This window comes from Staurois parvus, unplaced genomic scaffold (genome assembly GCF_062004578.1).
Source record: "Staurois parvus isolate SC_StPar_1 unplaced genomic scaffold, SC_StPar_1.0 ptg000019l, whole genome shotgun sequence".
Taxonomy (NCBI): Eukaryota; Metazoa; Chordata; class Amphibia; order Anura; family Ranidae; genus Staurois; species Staurois parvus.
The window spans coordinates 25,072,735-25,096,352 of NW_028317815.1; the positions used below are offsets into that span (position 1 = coordinate 25,072,735).

The 23,618-nt window shown below is 38.9% G+C and overlaps 1 protein-coding gene across 5 annotated transcripts in view; it reads right to left on the minus strand.

The window, feature by feature from the left end:
- Positions 1–23,618, minus strand: part of CACNA2D1 (calcium voltage-gated channel auxiliary subunit alpha2delta 1) — an 857,854-nt gene that overhangs the window by 414,576 nt on the left and 419,660 nt on the right. The window lies entirely within an intron of this gene.

A 23,618-nucleotide genomic window follows, 5' to 3' on the forward strand; every position in this document is an offset into this window, starting at 1 on the left:
AGGGTTAAAACCCCCGTGAGTATGTTTAGTTGTTCTGTTTCCATTGATAAGATTTCCTATCACTTCCTGTGCTGCAGACATAACAGGAGGCCAGAAGAAACCTTTATAAAGGGAGAGGAAATCTCTCTTGTAATGACAGCGGGTGTCCCTACTGGATGATATCTGGATGTTAAATTCACATGCCGGAGACCACAAGGCTATTCTGCGATAATAGCCTGCTGTTATTAAGCAGACAACAGTTCCACTATAATTTTACTTTTACAAAGATACTTCCATGAACAATATTTTCCAAAGCTACTATGTATAATATAGGTCAACAAAAGTTTTGAATAAACTTTAAAGATGAAGTGTAATTTGCTTATATTTCGCATTTGCAAGCCCCCCTCCCCCAACAATCAACACGCTAATGGAATTGTAAAAGTAATTTAATTCTGTTTTTATTAAATACCTTTAATCCCAGTAACATTATCATTGGGTTTCTGTGAATCTTTAAGCAACACAGGCAGATTATGGATGGTGGAAGGAGCATGCAGGGTGCTGCTTATAGTTTCCTTAACCACTTGACCTTCAGAAGGTTTACCCTCTTCATGACCAGGACATTTTTCTGCTAATTTTTGAAAAAAAACCCAATATTTTCTACTTTCTGTTATAAAACATTTCCAATAAAATCAAATTCCTTCATAAACGTAGGCCACAATGTATCCTGTTACGTGTCTTTGGTAAAAACCAAACTGTGTTTTTGAGGACACTACACTATTGGGGAAAGTATAGTTCGTTATCAAGATATTGATCCATACAGAATCTATACTAGTAATGATCAGCAACTGATTGCAGTGGGCAATCTAGCACTAACTAAAACTGGCTGGGAGGGATGCTAACTGACTGACACCGATGTTGCTAGTGACACTAATACAGTGATTATTAATGTACATTGTACTAATGGCACTGCCTGCGAAGGGGTTAACTGTGTGCCTAACAAGTGTAATGTGTGCTGCATTTACTAACAAATCTGTCTGCTTTTTCTCCCTGAATTCAGAGCTGATTTCAGAGAGAAGAAACAGACAAATCTCTGTTTGTACACAGACTTCTGTGTGCTTGTCATTGCTACAGCCAATCAGTAGATGTACAGCCATAATCATTGGCTGTACCCTGCTGACAAACTTGTGCTGTGTCCAATCAGGGGGCATGCACGTGACCACCGCCAAACCAAGAAGTACACTGCGCCATACAGGTACGTCGCAGTGCCTGGCTGTGCTGCCCACTCGCAGTATATCTATTTTAAGGTTAACCTCCACGCCGAGCGGACGCAAATATGCAGCCTCTCAGTGGCTGGGCCTTGACACCGAGCGGCCGCACATTTGCGTACTATTTGTAAACAAACATATGCTGACAGCGTGTGCTCTGTGCACTCCCAGCACGTGTCAGCGTCCCACGGAAAGGTCCCGTTCTCCCCTTGTGATCGGGACCTTTCTGATCATGAGAGCCAATCATGGCGGTCACATTACCCTAAACCCCATCCTACCTCACAGTGTCAGAAACCCCTTAACCCTTTGAGGACCATAAGATTACAGAACGCCAAAAGAATCAATTTTTTGTTTTTAAAGTTCGTACACTTCAATTGCTGTAACTAAGCCATTTCATGAAATAATTGGCAAAAAGCTAGATCCATTTGTTGATAAGAACTAATATTTTGACTCAAACCAGAAAAAAAATATATATTTTAAGTTCTTAATCAGATGATACATGCAATTAAAAACATGGGACAAATACGTCCCTTGGACCTCAAAGGGTTTTTAAAGGGCCGGGAGGCACCAGCGTGAAGGGGTTAAAGATATACAACACCCTGAGATAACAATGTGCAGTGAAATCAGAATAAACAATTTCAGTACAGGAAAGGAGCCTGTACAACTTAGCAAGACTGATGCGGAGTCTAGAGTTCAGCTTTAATATGTTTTTGGAGCATATAAAGAAAACTAAAACGTTCTGTGCTATTTTCAGTAATATACATCTAGCAGACAAAACATTTTCAGAGTAAATCATCTGATAGCTATGTTTTTATAATAGATTGTCCTGTTTTATAGCAAGCTTGAACATTTGCAGAAAACATAATCTTCAGCTATAGCAAAAACAATTAAAATAAAACTGTAACCAATTTCTCTCGCGAGGCACGCACCGAGATTCAATAAATATGACAGAGAAAATTCCCATAGGATGATGGACTAAGGATTAATTTTTCATCTATTCAGTCAGCTCTTACTTATTGGATCATATACTTAGTTTACACCGACTGCAAGAGAAAGATGATATTATAGGTATCAGATTTATCACATGGTAACCCATTATTCTGAAAATTCTGAACATAATATTGTAACCATGCCATACGCAAGTTCCCTAAGCATTTTCATCTGTATTAACTGAGTAGAAGAGCATGTGAAAGGCTTGCTACTGCAACTTACAGTATGTAATGAATGCTTGTTCAGTGTTATCACTGATCATACTGTATAAATGTAGACCTACTGACCTCCTAACCACTAACTAGAGAGAGTGGGATGATTAAAGGGTAAAGCTTCCAAACTGTCATCTTCTTACTTCATTTATATGTTCCAGTTCCTTTAGGCTTCCAGTTTAAATAATATTTTTTTGCTCTCTAAAATCCAGCTGATCTGTGCTTCTCTCAAGTTAAACCACTACACCAAGTGACAGTTAATAGAGTTTTTTTTTTACTCAAAATCCGAGTGCTTAAACTAAATACTGAACCAAGGAGGAGCAGAAATTATAGTACCACCTGAGATACATTTGTCCTGCACAGAACAATAATATTAAAAAAGTGTATCTATGGTCAAAATGTAGATCACATATTAATTTTCACATCATATTTAAATTATTTTAGCCTATTCCTATTAATCTAAATAATCGTTTGTAAACTTACGTTTGAAGAATCCCACATATTTACTGCCTTGAATTCTGTTGATATGCACTGCTATGTCACACATTTCACAGAGCCTGCCTTCTGAACTATGGAGTTGCTAACATGGGGAGTTTCAAGAAACAGAGTCAGTACAGAAATCACAGCTTGCAGGCAGCAAGGTACCATGGGATATGTAATCATTAAAAATTGAAAGGAAACCAAAAGAATGAGCAGAGAAGCTACAAAGCATGCAGAAACGTTTCCAGCCTATACTGGATTGTCAAAAATAACTGTCAGGTATTTACAATGACAACGCCCATGTCATAGCATGAAATTGTTTGCTGGACTATACTGTAGAGCTCCTTCAAGAAGCTATGCTTTCTTAGATATGATTTGCACGCTATCCACCCAGAGTATAGTACTTCTACTCAAATGAGCCAAGATGTTAAAGCAGAAGCATGGGATGGCTTTTTTTTCTTCAAAATCATACTTACTGCCCCCTCTCCCCCCCCTCTAAGTGTGAGAAATCAGCGGTCACATAACTGCCAATCTCTGAGTTCTCACAGCTACTCTGAGCAGAGAATGGTGACTGTCTGCTCTGTCCCCCCGCACTCACTTGAGCATTGGGCTGTGGACAGGGAAGAAGCAGCTGGCAGGTGCTCCTCAAGACTGTGGGGTGGATCCTGACTTTAACTTCGGGATCTTTCCCCAGCCTGGACTAACTGAGTGGCGTCAGCTGATAGTAGGCTTCAGCCTGCTGTCAGCTGAAAATGGGTCACAGGAGTGCAGAACAAACTGAAATCCTGCGACCCACAGGAGTACAGCTAAAGAGCTTTGGCTGTACTTCTCCTTTAACATTCAGTATGATCAAACTTAGCACATATTGCCTGATTTAGTAAAGTAAAACCTGTTTATTTTGCAAAAATAATTTTCACTTTGCAATTGACTGCATTACCTGACTGGTGGCATTTACATTTGTTTATACCAGATGAGCATATGAAAAACCGCAAAGTGATGAATTGCTATTCCGTGCTTAATGTTTCATTCACTTCTTACCCCTGGTTCACATATGTGCAGCCGTGCAGGCCGCGATTTGCGCGTATACGAGATCCCACATTCCTCTGTGTGGGTGGTGCAGCTGCAGGTATTTGTGCGGGTCCCGCAGCGGCACCACCAGCACAGATGTGAATCAAGCCTAATGGTAGTTTACATTCAAGCCTAATTGTAGTTTCCATTTTCTTGGCATGTTTTCCAGCACTGTGCATAAGGGTTGACCATGTTGTTGTTTTATATTAGAATTGTGAATTTATGCTGATTCTGAGATTTATATCAGCTTGTTTGGTACTATTTTATGTTGTTTCTTTTCCCAATACTTTTTAGGTTCACCCTGTATTTTTAGGATTCATTTGAACTAATCATATGGATTTTAAGTATAATACATGTAAATGGATGTTAACTAGATATTAATACTTTTTTAAATATTTCTTTGTCTTTGCTACCTCTGAAGAAGGGGTAGTTTGACTCCTGAAATGTGTTCGCGGTTTGATATTTCTTTGCTGTGAACTGATTTTTTTCATTAAAAGATAAAAGACTCTTGGACATTTGCTTGGCACTCTTATTAGTATGTGTATCAACTGTAACTACTTTATAATCCTACTAGAAGATTACTAAATTTGTCCTGGGTGTTGGTTTAGTTAATGCAAAATAACAAATGACATACAGGGATGTGCAAATCATATCGCCTGATGACCGGAACATGCAGTTCCAGGCCCCAGGCAGGTTGTTTTTTCTTACATTTAGCCCTGCTGTGGGCAAGAAGCATGGTTTATTGAAAAAGTTGTTGGTAAATACACAGACTGTCTGCAGCTGTGTCTCTAACACTCTCATCCAGCCAGCACACTCCCCCAGCCCTTCTTGCCTCCCTCTCTGCACAGACTGGAAGGGAGAAGAGAGAGGTATAGATTTTTTCCACCTCTTCTTGCCCCTCTCCTCTGTGTCTACCTCTCCAATCTTGGCCAGTGCTTGCTTGAGGAAGAGGATGTGTGGGTGGGAAATTGAAGATTCATCCAGCTGTATGATTGTTGATGTCTAAGCCTGCAAAGAGCAGCCTGGGGTAAAAGCACTACCACTACTGTAAGCTTTCCCCATCTATATCCCTCTCTTCTTTTCCCATCTATCTCCCTCCCCCTCTCTGTTCTTCCAGAAGCTTCACACATTTAAACATTTCATGTCCAGTTAGCAGCTGACGTGTCGTGTAAGGGGGCACTCCGCTGAATGCCAATGAAAGGGGGCACTCCACCACACTCTGATGTAAGGGGGCACTTTGGCACACTCTGGTGTAATGGGCCACTTCACCACACTCTGATGTAAGGGGGCACTCTGCTGAATGCCACTGAATAGGGCACTCCACTGAACACCAACGAAAGGGGGCACTCCGCTGAACACCAATGAAAGGGGGCACTCCGCTGAACACAGATGAAAGGGGGCACTCTGCTGAATGCCGAAGAAAAGGGGCACTCCACTGAACACTAAAGAAAGGGGGAACTCCACTGAACGCCAAAGAAAGGGGCACTGCGCCGAATGCCGATGAAAGGGGGCACCCCGCCGAATGCCAATGAAAGGGGACACTCTGTTGAATACCAATGAAATGAGCCACTTTGCCACACTCAGATATAAGGGGGCCCCCCACCACACTCCGATGTAAGGGGGTACTCCTGAACACTCTGGTGTAAGGGGCATTCCGCCACACGCTGATGTAAGGGGACAATCCGCCACACTCTGATGTAAGGGGGCACTCTGCCACACTCTGATGTAAGGGGCCATTCCGCCACACTCTGATGTTAGGAGGCATTCTGCCACATTCTGATGTAAGGGTGTGTCCTGGCAGGGTTTAATGTAAGGGGAACTCTGATGTATAGGGATAATCCTGGGAACTTTGATGTAAGGGAGGACTCTGATGTGAGCATGGTGCTCATCCCAACTGCTGCACTCCATATGTTGTTTTGTTTTTTAACATACATCCATTAAAAATCCTTAGTGATAAAACTGTTTCATTCAGTAGTATAACAATAAAGACCTTATTTAAATATGGTTTTGGTTCAAATTATTGTTTTATGAGGAGAAGTAGATTGTCATGAGGGACTAGTAGATTGGGACTCTGATTAAGCCATTGGACAAGCAGTTATTTAAAAAAAATCCACACCCTAATATAAAGTAATTTAGTTTAATGGCACATTTTGAATGTCATTTTAGGTGTAAACTTGATTTTACTTCCTGACAACCCAAAGCATTTTTTGGGCAGGGTGTATTTTGGATAAAGTTCCCAAGGAGCAATCAATAACTGAGTCTATGGACATTTGTTTAACATTTATTTTTTTTATTCATTATAGGTACTTATATAGCACCGTTGATTATGCAGCACTTGACATATATACTGTATTGTACATTCACATCAGTCCCTAACCCTCAAAGAGCATACAATCTAAGGTCCCTAACTCACATTCATACATACACATACTAGGACCAATTTAGACTGGAACCAATTAACCTACCAGCATGTCTTTGGATTGGGAGGAAACCAGAGTACCCAGAGGAAACCCACACAGGCACAGGGAAAAAATGCAAACTCCAAGCAAGTAGTGCCATGATCGTAAAATGTATCCTTTTCAAAGGTTCGAAAATTCCCATTTTACTTTCCAGACAATTCTGCACACACTACATATATATAGAGAGAGAGAAACTGGCAAAAAAACACAAATAAAAACTCAAATAGCTTCTAACTACAGTGCAAGGCAATTTGGAGTGACAAAATTACTTCCAAACCTTCCAGAGCCACATATGACATTTGTTGTGAGGGGAGTTGAAAAATCAGAAAACAGCATTATTGCAGCAGTGTGCATTGAGCAGAAAGAAATCAATAAGCAGTAGGAAGATTGGATCCTAGAGAATAGAAGAGATAATTAAAGTAACATGGATCACAACCAATCATAACCAAAAGTTGAACAATCTGGAAACGAAAGAGAAAACAGCTAATGAGAGTGAAAGTTCAATTGTAAACAGTATGTGTGTGAGGCAGTTTCAGGAAATTGTCAAAGATATTATGAAAATGAATGTTCCAGCATTGCAGAACTGTTTTAATGATTATAGTAAAGCAGAGCAAAAGAAGGACTTTTTTTGACTAGGGTTACTTTAACTGATCATACATGGTCAGATCTCTTATTGACTTTGACAAAAGATCAGGATTGTCCTTACTGATGCATCATCTTGCACTAGAAGCTGAAGTGTTTTTCCCTTGAGACTATTCATTTGTAGTTGCACAATCTTTGCAAAACTGTTTCAGACTTTCAGCATTTGGCTATGTTCATAATCTGTATTTTCTTACCATCCTGCACCACCCAAATATAGGGCTAAGAGATGTTTAAATGTCTGAATGAAAACCAAATATTGAGTAGTTTTGCTGTCAGCATTGCTGACAACTAAACTCAGCATGAAAACATTTCCCCATCTGCTCACATAATATATGCACTTCTTATATATACCTTCAAAATATTCCAAATCTTTCCCATTCTTGAGACATCCCTGAGTATTGTTGCTGATGATGTCATTTGTTCATGCTCACTTTATCCCTCATTTATGGCACACCGGACGTACGGTGATCTACACAGTACTTTGCTAAGGTGATGTAATGCTCCATCTCTGGTAGAGGTGCTTGATCTCATGGAGGCTCCAGAAAACCTTCTCAGGAGACCAGGAAATAACCTGGATTACAGGGTTTTCATGCTGATTTATGCTGTAGTGTCTCATTATTATTACAGTTTAATATTTGCACTTAGGAGTTGGCGCACTGTTGAATATAAGTGTGTTTTTAATGGTTAATAAATGTGGTTTTAAAATGGAAAACACTATGCGGTATGTCTCTGCTTGTCTTGAATGATCGTTAGTAAATGAACAGTATCCGTGACACCTGGAACCCAGGAAGGAGGAATGAACAATAAAAAAGGATTTATATGAACTGTGAAATGTGAAGGCCATTCCTTAAAGGTGAGAACACATCTTGAGTGAAATTGATTGTACACCCATGATTTTTATTTGTTTAACCACCTCCCGTCTGGCTGTTGTATATAAACGGTCGGACGGTGGCAGTGCAGAGTCGGGTGGCCGTTTATAAACGGCCTCCCCGCACCCTGCTTGTGCACACTCCCTGGGAGCGCACAGCACCGCGATCCAGTGCCCGCTGTGTCCTCTGGACACAGTGGAACACCAGTCGTCGGACGGGACCTCTGTGCGAGGTCCAGATCATGTGATCACTGATTGGCCAATCAGTGATCACATGTAAAGTAGTAAGCAAAATGTCACTTGTGACATCATTGCTTACTACATCTGAAATCTGTGAATGATCACAGAGGTCACATGGTACAGGGCTATTCGCAACAGCCTTGTACCATATGACAAGCTGTGACAAATCACAGCTCACTCAGTAGTTCTCAATGGCTGCAGGAATGCAGCTAGAGAGAAGGAGAAATGATTGCTTTTACAGCCTTTATGGGTGTAAAAGCAATCAGTGTAAAAAAAAAAAATTGTCATCACCCCCCACAAGTAGTACAGTGTCACCATGGTGACACTGTACTGCTAGGGTGACAGTATGTAAAAAAAATAAATAATAAATAATATTAAAAAATTTAAAAAAATTTAAACATTTTTTTAAAAATGATAATTTTGGTTATAAACTAATTTGGGTTATTTTTTTTTCACTAAAAATATAACGTAATAAATTTTGGCCAAGATTTATGATGAAATACTATCTATTTGCAAAATTGTATAAGAGAAACTTTTTTTCGAAATTTTTGGACATTTTAATTTACATAGCAAAAAAAATAAAAATCCCAGTGGTGAATAAAAACCACCAAAATAAAGCTCTATCTGTCTCAAAAAAATGCTAAAAAATTCATATGGGTACAGTGTTGCATGACCGCGCACTTCACAAATATATACTGCGTGTGTGCCTTGTGTGTTCATAAAGTAGACATTCCACCTGCCAGTGCTAGAAAAGTAAATGAACAGCGCTAGGACTTGAGGTTCCACACAGCACTGCTCAATCACTCAACTGCCAGAGAAAACAAAGGAGGTAATGTCAAATCTGGGGGTGGGCTCTACAAATGAGAGCTCAGCAGCCCAGGGGGAAACAGCAGGGGGCAGGTGGGTAGCAGCCCGGGGAGAGACAGTATGGACCATGTGAGCAGCAGCCTGGGGAGAGACAGTATTTTGGGTTGTGAGCAGCAGCCTGGGGAGAGACAGTATGGGGCATATGAGCAGCAGCCCGGGGAGAGACAGTATGGGGCATATGAGCAGCAGCCCGGGGAGAGACAGTATGGACCATGTGAGCAGCAGCCTGGGGAGAGACAGTATGGGGCATGTGAGCAGCAGCCTGGGGAGAGACAGTATGGGGCATATGAACAACTGGCAATAGATCATGGGAGGCTGAAGGGGAAGATGTGACCTTCCAGCCAGGCAGACACAGAGCAGCACTTAAGTAGACAAAGAGGGCAGATGATGAAAATTAGATTTATTTTTGTATGAACCTGTGATCAGGTAATCCAGAGCAATACTAATGTTCACATTTTGCACATCAATCTGAACAGGAAATGCAGCACACAAAGGAAATGGGATGGTGGCTTCATTGCTGGCTGTAACTTCCCTATGGTAACTTCCATAGTTTGGGCTTTAGATTACAGCTACAGCCAACCTAAACAGAAATAGAAATGCCATATTGTTACTGAATCAATGCACATACGTGAAAAGAACCAATGTTATGTGTACTGGGTTGCCCTGGGGGGATTTGAAACATTATTTTTAAGTTGTGGCGATATTTTTTTTTTAACTGTGGTATGTTTTTAGTAGCAGACCAGTAGCCCCTAATTTACCCAGTGCTGTTTATGAACGGCATGGGATAAATAGCCATCAAGAGGATGATTGGCACAGTGATTGCACCATTAGACAGCTTAGCACACAGAGACACTGTACTGTGGTGCTAGGTACCAAATGATTGCCCTGATTGGTCACCACAGCGATCACATGGTACTATATACAGTGCTGATCCCTCCCCTTCCCCTGATGAGAGGGAAAGGAGAGAGATCAGTATTTACAAATGGGCACAGAGAGATCTGCAGCTGCATATTCGTTCATTTTATTGCAGTGAAAAAAGGGGTTGTTTTTAAACCCTTTTATGCCCACCTCCAATCCAATACATGCTATCTCCTGGACTGCTATGAGTAAGCGCTAACACAGTGTGAAATATATTAGTGGGTGACCGTATGCCTCCATTGCTTATTCTTTGATGTTTTTACCTGTATTTATACAGTTATTCTAATAAAGGTGTTTTTTTCAGTGAGTGTGGCTTTTGGACTTTCCCTTCACTTATACTATTTCCAATGCTATCCAGAGTGATCTGTAAACTAATCCCCTCACCTCCCTTATCCTGCACATCTGAACACTAACTCCTTTCATCTCCAACCTTCCACTGTAAGTGGCCACTACATTACCTTTCTCCTTCTTCTTTGTATGACCTGTACATTAATTTATCTAATGCAACATTCTCAAGTTCCGTGTTTAACCCCCTCAGTACTGGAATTTTTCCTCATTTTCAAAACATTGTGGCAAAAATAGAGAGAAATAAATAGTCTCTACTTTCCTAGAAAGGGTCATTTTAGGGGTTCTGTACTAAAAGAAAAAGCAGAAGTTATGAAATACCACCAAAAGAAATTGCTATCTGTCTATAAAGTTCTATCTGTCTCAAAAAAAAAAAAAGATAGAAAACTCATCTGGGTATAGTTTTGCATAATGGAGTAATTGTCAGGCAAACTATCACATGGCTAAAACAGAAAAATGGCCTAGTAATGAAAGAGTATTACAGGTTGGTATTCAAACGGTTAAGGTACTTCTTTACACAATGAAGATACATGTTATTAAATTAAAAATTAGACATGCACATCTTTTCCTTTTCAACAAACCTCCATAGTGGGTTAGGGTGACTGTTAAGTTTTGGTTGCATCCCTTTAAATTGAATGTTTTACAAACATGCCTTATAGACATACGGTATCATGAGATCAGTCATAAATAACCAAAAAGTGTCTGTGATTGCACTACTACTACTACTGTTTTTGTCTGATCAATATACGACTACACATGACCCTCATCCATTAAACTGTAGGCTTACAATGTCTTATGTTTACAGTATTTTGTAACCTCCTTGAATCACTCCACAAAATTGATCAATAATAATTATAAAGAGACAAAACATAAGTATATTGCTAATTTCCCTTTGGTTTGAAATATGCAATGTTTCTATATATTGCTAATTTAATTCAATTCTTTTAGTCTAGATGTAGAGTTACAAGCACAGCAGGTTAATTGGAATAAATGAGTTTATAACAGAATTGGGCAAAAGAAGCCAGATGAGCCTGGGCAACATAGTCCAGATACTCCACTAGTCTCAAGTGACCATCTCCACATCTAAGTAAGAGAAAAATCAATTATCACGTTCAATGCAGGATCCTCTTCAGCAGCTCTACGAAGATTAAACTAGCTGCCATCAGGGAAATAGTCTTAAAAATACAAGTCTAACTAACCACAATACTTCATTTGGTTATAAAGTACATTTTAGATTTATAAACTGTGCTGAATCACCTGCTTACATTCAGAAAACAATTAGGCACTGGCCATCCATTCCATTTCTGTAATTTCTGTACTGCTGACCTAATGTTTTTGTGAAAGTCAAAAGGCAACTATGTTTATTAAACAGCACACCTAATTACATTTCATTGTGTTTCTTTCAAATGAACAAAAGAACTGTGCAAAATCCTTAAGTCTATTTTTAAAAAAATCTATTTCACAAATGTAACAATAAAGAGCATATAATTTGATTATTGAAAAAGTTGCCATTATAAATATATGAAAAACATTAAGATAATAAACAAACATAAAACTGCGTGCTGGTTCATAAAATCAGGAGTAGTGACCCTCTCAACATCTAAGGATGAAGAATATAAGACAAAATCTTAAAACAGAAAGTAACTTCATGTTATTTCTTTCACCACCAATAAAAAGAAAAGTTTATTACTCCTTCAAGGACAGCGAGAAAAGCCATAAAGACAACATTCCATGTGCCCCAGTGGCCTGCTGAATCCCAGACTCCTTGTTTATTGCAAACATACAGCATACAAAGAGGAGGTAAGGGACCACTCTGTGCAAGCATCATTGCACAGAGCAGGCAAGATATTATATATATATATATATATATATATATATATATATATATATATATATATACACAGTGGGGCAAAAAAGTATTTAGTCAGCCACCAATTGTGCAAGTTCTCCCACTTAAAAAGATGAGAGAGGCCTGTAATTGGCATCATAGGTAGACCTCAACTATGAGAGACAACATGAGAAAAAAAATCCAGACAATCACATTGGCTGATTTGGAAAGAATTTATTTGCAAATTATGGTGGAAAATAAGTATTTGGTCCATATCAAAAGTTCATCTCAATACTTTGTTATATATCCTTTGTTGGCAATGACAGAGGTCAAACGTTTCCTGTACGTCTTCACAAGGTTGGCACACACTGTTGCTGGTATGTTAGCCCATTCCTCCATGCAGATCTCCTCTAGAGCAGTGATGTTTTGGGGCTGTCGCTGGGCAACATGGACTTTCAACTCCCTCCAAAGGTTTTCTATGGGGTTGAGATCCAGAGACTGGCTAGGCCACTCCAGGACCTTGAAATGCTTCTTACGAAGCCACTCCTTCGTTGCCCGGGTGGTATGTTTGGGATCATTGTCATGTTGGAAGACCCAGCCACGTTTCATCTTCAATGCCCTTGCTGATGGAAGGAGGTTTGCACTCAAAATCTCACGATACATGGCCCCATTCATTCTGTCCTGTACATGGATCAGTCGTCCTGGTCCCTTTGCGGAGAAACAGCCCCAAAGCATGATGTTGCCACCCCCGTGCTTCACAGTAGGTATGGTGTTCTTTGGATGCAACTCAGCATTCTCTCTCCTCCAAACACGACGAGTTGTGTTTCTACCAAACAGTTCTATTTTGGTTTCATCTGACCATATGACATTCTCCCAATCCTCTTCCGGATCATCCAAATGCTCTCTAGCAAACTTCAGATGGGCCCGGACATGTACTGGCTTAAGCAGGGGGACACGTCTGACACTGCAGGATCTAAATCCCTGGCGGCGTAGTGTGTTACTGATGGTAGCCTTTGTTACGTTGGTCCCAGCTCTCTGCAGGTCATTCACTAGGTCCCCCCATGTGCTCCTGGGATTTTTGCTCACCGTTCTTTTAATTTTGACCCCACGGGGTGAGATCTTGCGTGGAGCCCCAGATCGAGGGAGATTATCAGTGGTCTTGTATGTCTTCCATTTTCTAATTATTGCTCCCACAGTTGATTTGTTCACACCTGCTGCTTGCCTATTTCAGATTCAGTCTTCCCAGCCTGGTGCAGGTCTACAATTTTGTTTCTGGTGTCCTTCGACAGCTCTTTGGTCTTCACCATAGTGGAGTTTGGAGTGTGACTGTTTGAGGTTGTGGACAGGTGTCTTTTATACTGATAATAAGTTCAAACAGGTGCCATTGATGCAGGTAATGAGTACAGGACAGAGGAGCCTCTTAAAGAAGGTACAGGTCTGTGAGAGCCAGAAATCTTGCTTGTTTGTAGGTGACCAAATACTTATTTTCCACCATAATTTGCAAATAAATTCTTTCCAAATCAGCCAATGTGATTGTCTGGATTATTTTTCTCATTTTGTCTCTCATAGTTGAGGTCTACCTATAATGCCAATTACAGGCCTCTCTCATCTTTTTAAGTGGGAGAACTTGCACAATTGGTGGCTGACTAAATACTTTTTTGCCCCACTGTATATATTAAATTTATTTACTTAATTCAGTTATGTATTAATTAACAGATATCATAATGTATGTTTAAAAATTCCTGTACTTGTCTGTATTTGTACTAGTTGCTTCTTATAATTCTGCACTTATCTGAAAATCATCATTTAGATTGCTAGAGAAAAGGCAGTACCAGTCAGGCTTTTCTGCATTAAAATTGCTGTAGATTTAACAAATGGAGCTTGCTGACTGGAGGAGAATTCATAGATGTTCTCAACAGTTTGCTTCTCTTCCTTCACAAACTCATCAGACTATGCTGGAGAAAAGTAAATGGTGAGGATTTGTATAGTGTCTGGATTAAAAAAAATGGGTAAACAGGATCACAAATAAGTCAATTGGCTGTGCATTAAACTCTTTGTTTACCCCACAGTAAAGAATTTTAAAGCACACTTTAACTTCACTGATTGCATTGCAAATAGAGTGAGTTTTTAGTGTTTCTTTCTGCCAGCTACAATATGTTTAATTGCTACCAATATAATTACAAAAAATTACAATTGCCAGCTACAGTATGTTTAATTGCTACCAATATAATAAAAAAAATTACAATCTAAGAAAGTTACTATTTTTTACTTCAATTGAAATTTACAAAAAAAAAGCTGCCATATGAACTCGTTGATTTATAAGTTAGAAGAGACATCAATTTCTCCAACTACCCCTGTAAGGCTGAGAATTGATTGCCATATCTCATGGTGATAACATTTCATAGGTGTGAATGCTATTTCATTTGCAGTGACACATGTGACAGAGACTTGACATAAAAGTACTTAAAAGTAATGTTGATCTTTCAATCTCCAGAAAGTCAAAAGTGCATTTCTCAATGCGGCACATTAAAATAGGTGTTGTATATAAGGCTTTGAAGCAGTTGAACAAAATGTACTGGTGTGTTATTAGAGACATAAGCAGAACATAATTGTAATCTGCAAAATGAAAGAATCAATGTTTCGACAAAATTATACATGATACCTACCATGACTTTATTATTTGGTTTCTGGCCATATTTAGAACTAACCAACAGACTGGATCAACCTTTACTGGATATGATTTAGCAGATATGGTTTGCACTACATTTAAGAGCACGCATTTGCTTCTATTACTTAGGCTGTCCATGGCTTAAAGAAACATTAGCCAAAAATGCCTAAGGATCACAGATCAAATTAATACCTGCAAAAAAAGGTTGCTTGTGCTGCTCATCGCCAAAGAAGGGAAACAGCAGCAAATAAAACAGGTATTCTAACTAGCCTATTGGTTCCTCTAATAAGCTAGTGGGTATCCACTAGACCCATGCATTTTAGAAGCCAGGCAAGGACAATAGTATTTCATATTCATACACAGAAACATCTACTTTCCATAACATCATGTCTTGGAATATTTATTCCAAGACAAAACTCTGGGGCAAATTCCCTTGCAAAGTGATGCTTCCCTTGCAAAATGTTCAGCCTATTTGCCTTTAGTACTGTAAATCAACTTTACAGTGTGTATAAAATAGCCATGTAATAAAACATACTTGTAATTTTTTTAAATCAAAAAACATTCTCTGAAAACAAATATTTTTATGGTGTCCCCATACTTCTTCCACTGCCATACACAAATTTGATTTGAATCACTCACGGTATGGTAAATATAAACCAGAAGAGAGTTCTTTACCTAGTGAAGTATTTTACGTCAGAAGTATAAATAGCTCCTTGCATGTTGTGCATCAAATGGACACAATAGCAATATAATTTTATCAAGGTTGCAAATTCAACATATGACTTTACAATGTGCACTTTTCTGCCTGAAAAAATAGGCAGAGAGAATATTAGTCAGTAAAAGCAAAGGACTGCTGTATTTTGTCAAAGCAAAACTTTGGGCAATAGAAAGTTGGAAGATATATATGTAAACTGCCCTGCCAAAGCAACAGCAATATTTTCCAGCCAACCCCAACATAAATAATATAATTTGCACTACCTATGCTCTATGTAACTACCACTAGTGCAGCTATAACCCCATATGTTAAATCAAACACTCAAAAATGTGCACGTTAACATAAATAAACATACAGTATAACAAAGTCCAATTGACAAAAAAACACCCAAAGGTGGAGCTACACCATGTACATTACTGTTAGCCCTTTTGAGTTGTTTTAAATGGCTTTACATGCAACCTGATGGTGCAGTAAATTGTATAAGCAATCTATTATCAGAGCCAATTGGAACACTGATCAACATATGTGGCTTTTTACTTTATGCTTTTAATAAAATTGTGTGGATTCATGTGATATTTTTTATCTTCTATGTTCTATAAAAAGTGATAATTGGAGGAAAGAGTTCTGAGTCCAGATGGGAATATAGTCTAAGCATTGTGGAAACCCTTCAATCAATTTATATTTGGGAAAGAAGTGCATCAGAGAGTGGATGTTAACATCATTAGGAATTCTAAGACCTTCTTGTTACGAAGAGGTCATTTTTTTTCTGGTGAGATCAGAGGTGAATAGGATTTACATAACACTGAAGATTTTGTAATGAATATACTGAAAATGGATTAAGATTATTTCACCTTGAAATAATATGTTTTTGGACTTTTTTGAGTGATATTACTTGTACACTTTTAGAGATTTTGAATTTAATGTACTGGCCTAGGTTGTTGATATATGAATTTGATACATAATTACTTGTTCATTTATAGATTTGTTATATATTTACTTATTCTAAAGTGTGCTGTAGAATTGTCATCTCTTTCTAACAGCTACAAAAAACAATTACTGGCTTTTGTGACTCTTGCTGACCAAAGGTCAGCACAGCATTTCAAGTTCTGCTTCGTTTTTGGCAGCGAACCTGTGAAATGTTCGGGGAAAAGTTCTCAGCTTGTGCATTGTGCAAATCCTGGCTTTGCCAAAAAACCATAGTGATAGCCAGCGATGTGCAATTCCTATCACCCAAATGCTCGGGACATGCAGTTCTGGGTACCGGCAAGAGGTTTTTTTCACATTTAGCCCTGCTGTGAACAAGAAGCAGGGTTTAGTGCCGATGGTCAGCTCTCTTGTAAAAGCAATCTGAGCCGATAACTAGTCACCGGATTGCTTTTTTTATGAGCAGCAGAGGGGACGTCCCCTTCCCGACACCTTCCTTTCACCCTACCTGGGTCCATGGCCTGCTATACGGTGAGGTCCGGTCCCATCCAATTCCAGTGTGTGGCCTCTCCCTAGACTCTCCCCAGAGGTCCCCCACCTCTTTTTGCTTGTCACCACCGGGCAGTACAGCCCCCCCTCTTCACCTTCCCAGGACCATGGCCTGCTGTAGGTCTGGTCACCGCCTGCCTCACAGCTGCTGGGAACTGTAGTCCATTCTCTGCTATCTACCCGTATGTACCATGTCTCTACAAATCAGATGGTTTGTTACTCAGGAGCCCTTAGTGGGACTTTCAGGCTTTATGGAGGAGGGGACACCCAGTAGTTAGGGGGGAAACCACAGCGCAGGGAGCAGAGATCCCATCGGTATATGTCCTTATACATTCCCACTCATACATCCTATGTTACCAACCCCCCCCCCCCCCCGGACAAGCTCTCTTGTAAAAGCAATCTGAGTGGCTAACTACCTGCTGGATTGCTTTTACAAGCAGCAAGAGAGGAAGTCCTGCTGCCTTCCATGGGCTGTCCTGTCCCACCAGGACACCTCATTGACCAACTGGCACTTCCACTAGCTTATTGTAGAGGCAGACAAAGACGGAACCGCTCTGTCCACCTCTATGATATAGGTAACAGGAAGAGATGAGCATACATAATGTCCAGTTTCCCCAGATGTAAACGGCGCCATTTTTAAAAATGGAAAGCATTTTTATCACACTGATCTTGGTGTGATCAAATGCTTTTAAGAGCAGAGGAGCAGAGGAGGGACCTGGGGGTCTTACTGACCCCCAGACGTCTCCATAAAGAGTACCTGTCACTGCCTATTGCTGTAAGCATCCCTTGTGACAGCAATAAAAATGATTAGGAAAAAATAAAATTACAGTAAATAATTTAAAAAAAAAAACCCATGCTTACGCACACAGGCGAACGCACATGTCGGTCCCGCACGCACACAAACAGTGATTGTCCAACACATGTGAAGTATCACCATGAACATCAGATCATGGACAGTAATTCTAGTACCAGACCTCCTGTGTAAATCTAAAGTGGTAACCATAAAGGCTTCTAAAGCATTACCAATGGATAGTAAAATTTACATAGTTTGTTGCAATTGCACAGGTGTGCACAATTTTAAAGAGTGACCTGTTTGGTATCTATTTGCTTGGCATAACACCATCTTTTATATTTTACAAAAAAAATGGGTTATTTTTTTGCATTAAAATAGTGTATTTTTCCCCCAAAATTTTGCCTTTGAAAAACTGCTGAGCAAATGCTGTGTGACATAAAAAATGCAACACCCACCAATTTATTCTCTAGGGCATCTGCTTTAAAAAAATATATAATGTTTGGGGGCTCCAAGAAAATGCCAACAAAAAATAAAATACCTTAAATAAATTTACATTAAAAGTTTAAGCCACTATAAAGCCCCTTTCGTTTTTAAAAGCCCTAGGCATTCCTAAAAGCACCTCTGCCTAACAAAACACCAACCCTTCATATTTTCCAACCTGCCCAAAACATTTTTTAACAGGACAAGTAGACTGCCATGAGGGACAAATAGAGTGAACCCTGATTTAGTCCCTTGGGCAAGTAGTTTTTAAAAAGAGTTCCACACCCCTGAGTGAATCCAAACTCCACCCCTCATACCAAATCACTGGTTTATCACATGTATGTGTAACTAATATAAGCAAAAAAATGACACACAGGTTCAATTCACAAAGTTTTAACACAAGGATAGGGCTCTCCAATTTTATCTTGTATCTGTAATGTTCACATTTAAATCGGACTCAGAGGAAAATATAGGTCCATTTTCTGAAAATAAGTATACTTATCTTGGTGTGTTAACTTTGTGAAATGACACATCCATGTTAACCATACTTTTACTCATATATATATATGATTTGGAGTATTGCATAAAACATGATCTAAGTACAGTAGATAATTCCCTTAAAAATCTACTGCAGTTCACATTTTATTGGTGGTCACCTACCTTCATTTGTTTTTTTCTTTTTATAGCATATCTATCTTACACATTTTGTATTATTTTATGATTATGATTATTATTACTACTACATTATCTACAAAACATAACTATTTCTTGGCACCCATCAATCAGTGTGGTCAATTAGATACAGAGCTCTTAAGCCAGCCATAGATTAATTAAAATTCATCCAATTTTACAGAACCTCACAAGTTTTGATCCGTCTATGGGTAGACTGGTTGTTCTGAAGTCAAACTATTGATCGACTTTAGTACAACGAGCCTGTCTTTTTTTTTGCCACCAGCAGTGATCATTGTATTCTGATGGAGGTGAAGCCTCGCCCTGTCAGAGAACAAAAGCACAGCGGAAGTATTCCCTCATCATCACTGACTGTGTTGATGAGGGAATCAGGCATATTTTCTTTCCTTCAAACCATGGTTGAATGAAAGAAAATGGCATAATCTATGGCCAGCCATACTGTGGATGTAAAAAAATCTGTTTAAGCATAAACTGCCTGCATTCCAAGACTTTATCAGAGTAGCAGATGGCCCAATTTGCAACAGTACTGGCTATCTATGCTACCTCTTCAGTTTGTGATAGATATGAACAAAGTAGATCCCAACTGCATATATCATGTCCATATCATAAATCCAAAGGCCTATTCAGCACTCTTCCATGAAACCCAAACAATATCTCAAATTGCATCGTTACATTGTGAAAACCTGTTTTAGACATTACTATTCAGTTCAGCACTGCCTCCATTGGTAGACTGTGTGTAACTGACAGAGGTGTCCGTTTATGACACAGAGAATAGCTGCGATTCAACGGATCTCAGCTATTCTCTGGTCATTCACAGTTTATGACACTCAGGAGATCATGTCAGCCCTTCACTGGAGATCTGTGTTCTCCCTCCAGATTCTCCAGCCCAGAGCTGGAGAATCGGAGGGACCGCAAACTAAGCAGAGATAATTTACCTCTGCTTAGTAAACTGATCTTTTACTGTAATCTCGCGAGATTATAGTAAAATCAGCTGTTTTCCAGAGTTTGTAGACCGTTCTCCAGCGTTTGGAGACCGTTCTCCCTTCGTTCGGAGAACTGCTTCATAAACTGCATTCACAGGAGAACTGTGTTCTCCGAGAATGCCGTAGAACTGAGCAGCGATCTATTACCGCTAGTTCATAAACGGACACCTAAACCAGGCTGCTAGGAGAGAGTAAAAGAATATGGCCCTTCTCTGAGTCAATCGTCAGTCTATAAATATATGCCCTTTCACTTTTTCTGTGGTTGGGGCAAAAGTTCAGGATAGGTCATTTAAATTTTGTGGTAACTTATTAAGGTGGGTTGTATTAATGAGAAACCTCTGCAGGTTTCTACTTCAAAACACATCTGGAGGTTAAATTAAATTAATTGCACAATTATTTATAGTTTGTAAGCCATGGAACAGAGTACTGTTCCAAAGCGTGGTGTCACATCACCGTCCATTTGCAACAGCTGACAAAAACCTTTATATAGCATTTTACAGCTAAATGAAAACTAATTACAGACAGAATAAAAATGTGTGTTACAACATCTGTTTCAATAATAATTAAAATATAGAAATGGTTCATTAAAACACACTTAAATAAGTAATTAAGCATTAAAACAATTCAAGTCTCACTAAAGTTTTCTAGCAATTTACTAAACCTGTGTTAATTAACAGAACATTTTTTTAACAAAAAATCAGTTACACTGGATTTTTATAATAGCTCCAGCAAACATCGTACAATTTAAAAGGAAAGTGATACATTTTATTTTTTAGTGGAAGATACATACATTGTCGATCTTGATTTAATAATAATTAAAAAAAACAGGATCATTTACAACCTACTGTTGATCTTGACAGGGTCAGCACTTGCTGGCAAGGTTCCCTAAAGTAAAAAGCAATATGTGTTGGCATTGATCCATGATTCAATATTGTTATGGTTTGGGCTCCCTAGTGTTCTTGCTTATGCAAATAAAGCTCTTTCAGTGAATTTTACCATCAGGAACAATTACTACTTATAGTGTGTGTAGACTACTTAAACTAAAACAAAAACAGCAGACTTGATCGGATACTATAAAAAATAGCACAGTTAGGTGGTGTATGCCTTCTACATTGGAAAAACATGTTCCCGCAGATACTGGATTAATGTGTTCCAGTCCTATTTAACACAGCCATACACGTACTTTACGTTTAAGGTCATTTAAACTTTTAAAGAACAAAGTGCCTGAGTTAGATGGCCTAGTTGTTAACTGATTTAACCATGTTACAGGAAAATTCAAAATTCAGATTTTTGAACAAAAGTTAAAATCTCTGGATAGCCAGAGTTGTGTAAATGATCCATTAGGCTAAATATCTGCGCCCTTTACCATGAATGTAAGTCTACTTAATTATGTAGATATGAAAATATCACTCCATGGCAGGGGCCGACTGACAACTTATGGGGCCCCCGGGCAATAGGGGATCATGGGCCCCTGTGTCCTTGCCCAAACTCAAAAATGCCTATGAAAAAGGTACCAGGGGCATCTCATGGGGCCCCCTACTGACCCCAGGCCCTCGGGCAGTGCCCGAGTTTTCAAATGGTCAGTCCGCCCCTGCTCCATTGTTTGCATGCATTCATGTATTTCACACCTTTATACAAATGTAAGGAATATGCAAACAGGAACGAACATTTAGCTTAGTGAATAAGCTGAAGCTATTCTGACTTTAATCATGTGCAGATAAATTTAGTTCTTTTTTAGAATTTTTCTTGTCTGAATATTCTTTGCAATGTGAATTTTCACCATATCCCCTAAGTGAAAATTCTCATGCAAAGTAAACATTCACTTTGCAAAGTGAACATCTCTACTCCTTTAGGGCCCATTTACACCATTCTATTGCAGTAACCCAGCACAATAGTGTAAATGGGCCCTTAGTAAATCACCCCCTACTGTCTCACTGAAAACTGCAAAGCAGCTGAAAATGCTCTAGTAGCCTCACAGTTAACATTTTACTACTTTAAACAACTGCTAAAAAGGAGTCTCATGGCACTTCAGCTAGTCATCATTATCTGGCAGGTCATAGGATTTTCCTGTCTTGTTTCATTTGGAAAACTCATCCTAATTAAAGGATATGTGCACCTTTAGTAATATGTTACAGCCATATTCAGGGCATAACATTTAACATGTTACTAATTTATCTGTCAGCACCCTGACCTGATATCCCATTGTGACAGTGGGCAGGAAGCTTCTCCACACACCAGCTGTCAAAATTCAAATACAGCACGGCCGTGTGGGGCTTTGACCATACCCACGCGTCATTCATTAACATAGTTCTGTGAATGAATGGACTACAAGTACTGTCTTCCATTACGGGCAGATGGCTTGTAGTTCTCATTGAACTGTGAGGGTGCTGGTGAGTGCTCTCGTAGTTCAATAATCTTCCTGGACTTAAGTAACTTCCCTGGTATTGGCAGACAGTGTACTGAGAGTCTGCAGGAGCCTGACATTGCACCTGCAATTTGATGATCATGGTTGCAATGAAAGAGAAAGAGAAAAGAGAAAAGACTGGCCATAGATGGGTAAAATTTTGAACAAAAAGTCTTCGGAAAAAGAATGTTTTAAGAAAGTTTGCTAATATTCCTAATCAATAGTGGCTCAAATCAACATTCGTTTGCTACTGCATTGACAATAAATTTTGAGCAGGATGGAACATTTTTCGCAAACAAATTTCAAACAATGTGTGTGGTTTTTATTTGAAGTCCATTTAATTCAAAATCACATGTTAACCGCAAAACAAAAGTCTTTCAAATTGCATTAGAATGTTCTGAGAATTTTCATATGGATTTTCCAAAGACTTTTCTGAAGAAATTTCATTTGAAATTGAATTAATCTATGGTGGAAACAAGGAAGGAAGATAAAAAGTACTTTTTTTTTTCTTTTTGTACAGAACCATGGACGATACAGAAACTTTTCTACTTTTTATTTTTCATAAGCTGAACCTCTAATGCAGACCCCTTAAAATATTTTGTTTTCTGGGTCTCTAGAAACAGTAGGTATTTTTTAACAAAAAGTGTTGCTATCTGAAATTGCATTGAGATTGTGGTTTGTTCAGTTAAGATACAAATACTTTTTAAACACACTTCTTTCCATACCTTAGTGTTGAAGTTTTGATTTGCATAGATGCTATGTAAATAAAATATGTATGGTTTTTAAAAACACCCATAGCCTCTAGATGCTCATTAGTAAAGTCTGGAAGTCTTTTGAAGTTTATATGACAAATTAGGTCAGACTCTAGTTCATCATTTATGAAACTAAAACAGATTATCAAAAAGGTTGCATCTAGGACAATAAAATCACATTGCTTGATGTAAAGAAGCATACTAGAAATAAGAGTAGGCAGCATTATCACGTATGGGAGAAGGATCATACATCATAAACATAGTTTAGAAATTGGTCTTTTTTTTATATTTTTCAATTAAAGGATGCGATTTACAGCAAACCAATTAGACAAAAATAAATGTTGTGAAAAAGATCAGAGACCACACCTTTAGTAGCTAAAAATCCCCCCACTTTTAAAACTGTCACTTTGTTAGTGATCTGCTAAGCCCACCCACTGCTATCTCACCATTAACTCGGAATGTCCTTATGGCCATTGAGGCACTCTCATTGGGCAGGATA